A 5079-nucleotide genomic window follows, 5' to 3' on the forward strand; every position below is an offset into this window, starting at 1 on the left:
CTCGGCTCACCGCAACCTCCGCCTCCTGGATTCAGGCAATTCTCCTGCCTCAGCCTCCTGAGTAGCTGGGATTACAAGCACACGCCACCATGCCCAGCTAATTTTTTGTATTTTTAGTAGAGACGGGGTTTCACCATGTTGACCAGGATGGTCTCGATCTCTTGACCTCGTGATCCACCCGCCTCGGCCTCCGAAAGTGCTGGGATTACAGGCGTGAGCCACCGCGCCCGGCCCAGTACAGCCTTAATTAGAGCAGAGAGCCAAAGGAAGGCAGTAGAGACACATGATCCAATTGGTTAAGACCTTTTTTTTTTTTTTTGGGACAGAGTCTAGCTCTATCACCCAGGCTGGAGTGCAGTGGTGTGATCTCCGCTCACTGCAACTTCCGCCTTCCAGGTTCAAGTGATTCTCCCGTCTCAGCCTCCCAAGTAGTTGGGATTACAGGCATGCACAACCACACACAGCTAATTTTTGTACTTTTAGTAGATATGAGGTTTCACCATGTTGGCCAAACTGGTCTTGAACTCCTGACCTCAAGTGATCCACCTGCCTTGGCCTCCCAAAGTGCTGGGATTACAGGCATGAGCCACCATGCCCAGTCTGGTCAAGACTTTTAACATTTTTTATCTTGTTTGAGAAATTTTTAAACCATAGAAAAATACAGAGAATAATACACATATTCCTGCCTCTCAGAATTGACCATCATTAACTACTGATTCAGAATTAAATTTTTAATAGAGGAAAATCTCAATACTGTTACTCTTTTTGCCTCCCCAAAGGCCAACATCCCCTTGAGTTTGGTGTGTAGATTGTGTTAGATCTCCAAGTACAAATTATAGCCTTCATTAACTGTTAAAACAGATTTTTTAATCCTTGTGTTCAAGTCCATAGTCTATAATTTTATATACATGGGTAAATGTTATTGGGCATGAAATTCTCCTGCTTTTAAAAACTATTTAAGTGGGTTGGACACAGGGATCATGCCTGTGTCCAACCCACTTAAATAGTTTTTAAACTATCATTTAAAAATTGCTTTGGGAGGCTGAGGTGGCAGGACTACTTGAGGCCAGGAGTTTGAGACCAGTCTGGGCACCACACCAAGACCATGTCTCTGAAAGAAATATATAGCTTTAAATAGTACCATGAATGGCAACTGGGAATTTGTCTGACAGTAAGAGAGGATTACAGGGAGCTCATCCTTTGGAATTTATGTCACTTTCATCATTACGTTTACTGAGAACTTACTGGCCATCTGTTATATGACAGGTGCTGTGGCAGGGAATACAACAGTGAACAACACTGATCATTTCTCCCACTCATGACACTTACATTCTATGGAGGAGACAGTCACAAAACTATGAGCAAATAGATTGTGGTAGCCAGTCTCCAAGATGGGCCCTAGTGATCCCCACTTCATGGTATTCACCTCCTTCCTTGTGTAGTCCTTTCACATTTTACCAGGGTTGGTCTGTGTGAACAACAGCATATGGCAGAAGTAATGATATATAACTTCTGAGATTAGGTTATAAAACAGACTGCAGTTTCTGTTTTAATTGCCCACGTGCTGTCTTGGGCTGTGTACTCTGTGGGAAGCTGTCATGTTATGAGGACACTAAGGCTGCCTGGGGGGAAGCCCACTTGAGGAGGAATTAACAGGCTTGCCAATAACCACATGAGCGAGTTTGAATGTGAATCTTTTAGCCCCACCTGAACCCTGAGATGACAGTGGCCCAGACCAAAAGGTTGACTGTAACCCCATGAAAGATCTTGTCCCGACTATCCAGCTAAGCCCTGCTGTATTCCTGACCCACGGAAACATTGAGATAATAAATGTTTATTTTAAGCTGCTATGTTTTAGGGTAATTTTTATGTACCAATAGATAACGAATACACAGATATTAGCAATAGTGACATTAGCAATAGCTAATATACAACAAATAATTTCAAATTGCAATAAATGCATATACCAATCTGATGGTAGGGCAGATGTCCATCATAAGAAGTGGTATGGTCAAGTGGTTAATGACATAGGCTTTGGAGCCTGCATGCCCAGGTTCAGTCCTGGCTTTGCTACATACCAGTGTGTGACCTTGGCAAGTCATTTCAAAAATTTTTTTGGCTTCTATTTCCTAACTTGCTCATTTGTAAAACAGATAATAACAGTACTTATATTAAGGTTGTTGCAAAGATTCAACAAGTTAGTAAATGAAAGTGCTTAGCACAGAGCCTAGCACATCTTAATTGCCCAATTCATATAACTATTGTTATCCTGCATAGGTGATTGAGCATTTGTCATCAATATATTTGCCTGAGCTGTGTGCATATTGTCCTTCACATTGGAAAATGACTGCTGAAGGTGAATGCCCTTAATAAATCGGACTCAAATTTAACAATGTAGTTCAAAGCTGTGTTTAGCACCTGCTGTGCACCAAGGAAGTACACTAGCGCCTGGATGAAGTTTAATAAGACATGGTTCATGCTCCCAGAGGTTCAGATTCTTGTAGAGGAGGCAGAAATGAATGTATTCATGTAATAAAGGAATCTAAGTCTAAAACCTTATGAGTTGAAGAATCTTTGAGTGTTCATCATGAAATACCATTTATATATGGTATACTCATGTTTTTCTAGGGAGAAATATGACTGTTATATACCCAGAAGACAATTTGAGAATCAGTTTAGAAGCTGAGAAATTAAAAGGTGTGTTTTAACTGCTATTGAGGGTTATAATTTCTACTAGGAGGTCAAAGCACAGAGGAAAGCAGAAAGCTGAAATGAAGACATGCTTGGCTTTCAGCTTAAGTGTCACTTCATCAGAGAGACCTCCTCCATACTCCCTCTTCTCTTCTTTCATAGCACTTATTATATTAATAATATATACTTAATTGCATTTGTTTCATATTTTCTCCCCAATTAAACTATAAGTTCCATGAGTCTAGGAATCACATCTGGGCTTACTTACCATTGTAAACTCCCCCACTTATAAATCTGACTCAGCATCTAGTTCAATCCCTGGTACATAACACGTGCTTAACAAATTTTTATAAATGAATGAATGTTAAATGAATGTTTACAATTATTAGAATTCTAGTGGGTGGATGGGGCCCACAGAAAACTCTTGAGACCTATGTGGCAGGACTCTCAGTGAAAGACTAAATCTGTGTGCAGGATGTTTTCCTTCTCTAGCAAAGAGAGGTGCTGGAAAGGCTTTCACCGTCCGTAAGAAGGGAATTGTTTTGGAGGGCAATGCTATAGCACCTCTTCCCCTCCACTGACCACATAAAACATCCAGTTAGAAAATAGGAATCAGCCTTCTTGTGCTTTGAAGATGTGAAGGATATTGGTGATAATCCATCTAGCATCCATTCTCCTCCCTTACAGGTCTCCAGTTTTATTCAAACAGACATGCCTCCACCTTGCAACTCATGTGACTCAAAGAGCACTGACACCACTGCCAATTCCAATTGTCATAGCTCCTTTTCACTTCCGGAACCCAGGCTTAAGCTGTCTGTACATTTCCCAGGCAGTTACTAATGTAGAGGCAGAGTGTGTGCCTGTTTTTAATTGGCTCAAAAAACCAGAAGGAAAGGTTTTAGATGAAAAAGAAAGTATGTGGTCCTGATTTCTCCAAGTAGACACCTGGAAAATCATGTCAGTATGAATTTGAAGTCTACCCTTTTCTACAACAGAGCAGAGAGACTATAGCAACTGGGTCCATGGTAACTTGCTGAGCCACTGAATTAATCAAAGTCTACCTTGCCTCTGGTCTTCCTGTTATGCGAGATAATCAACTTCCTTATTTTTTAGGAAGACAATTTAACTCAGATTTTATATCACGTGCCTCCAAAACAATCATAACCTACCCAAAGATGTTTGGCCTCTACAATCAGGGCAGCCATGCTCGGAAGAATGCACAAGGGCACCCCTATTATCTTGGAAAAGGCAAGCACTGAGACTATTGCCTTTTGAGAACTGAAAATCCCAATCTGCTAATCATCCTTAGTGTGAATATCCAGGTATGAAAAGCGTATGGGGTGGGCGTAGGATGGGGCAGGGACATGTTTGCCTGGGTCAAACAAAGAGATCAAAATTAAAAGTGGTCCCGGACCGGGCGCGGTGGCTCAAGCCTGTAATCCCAGCACTTTGGGAGGCCGAGGCGGGTGGATCACGAGGTCAAGAGATCGAGACCATCCTGGTCAACATGGTGAAACCCCGTCTCTACTAAAAATACAAAAATTAGCTGGGCATGGTGGCGCGTGCCTGTAATCCCAGCTATTCGGGAGGCTGAGGCAGGAGAATTGCCTGAACCCAGGAGGCGGAGGTTGCGGTGAGCCGAGATCGCGCCACTGCACTCCAGCCTGGGTAGCAAGAGTCTCAAAAAAAAAAAAAAAAAAAAAAAGTGGTCCCATCTGCCTGAAAGAAGGCTAAGAAGGGTCTGAAAGTATTGAGCTGTAAGAGCCCTTGGACCTTCTGGTGAAACACCCTTGGCTGATGCCCTTGATGGGACATCCCTGTTGGCTACTGTGGGACCTGCATCCACCACAGACCTACATTATTTGACTAATTTGAAAAGATAGGTTGTTAAGAGCGACACCATGTGGCTATAATACACAATGACAGTGGTGGACAGCTACAGCCCAAGAGGCCTGAGGCTTCATTGAGATGTGGAAAATGCTGAATGGGAAGATGAAATGTGATCAACAAACATTTAATGCGGTCCTCCAAATGTCAGCTGTTACAGTGCTCAGCCAGGTCTGGAACATCGAGAATATGGTGATCCGTACTCTGTTAAGAGCTTGTAGTCGCCGCGGAGTAGAGGGCAAGAGGGAGGGCAGTCTCTGGTGCGTAGGTAACCCAGGCTTCACTTTCACCCACGGCCACAAGTATTTTTGACGCCTTCCAGGCAAATGAGGCTCCATGTAAGTCACAGGGGACCTAGGGAGGGCGATGAATGCGCCAGCTTGCCAGCGACCAGCACAGCGCACCGAGGCCTACGTTTGCGATAAGCCCCGCCCCCAGCAGCTGAGCCAACCGGAGGGCGAGGGGCGGACCCAGCCTCCCTGTGAGGCAGGAGAGAATCGC

This window comes from Sapajus apella, unplaced genomic scaffold, assembly GCF_009761245.1.
Source record: "Sapajus apella isolate SASKATOON/1434 unplaced genomic scaffold, GSC_monkey_1.0 scaffold4, whole genome shotgun sequence".
Classification (NCBI taxonomy): Eukaryota; Metazoa; Chordata; class Mammalia; order Primates; family Cebidae; genus Sapajus; species Sapajus apella.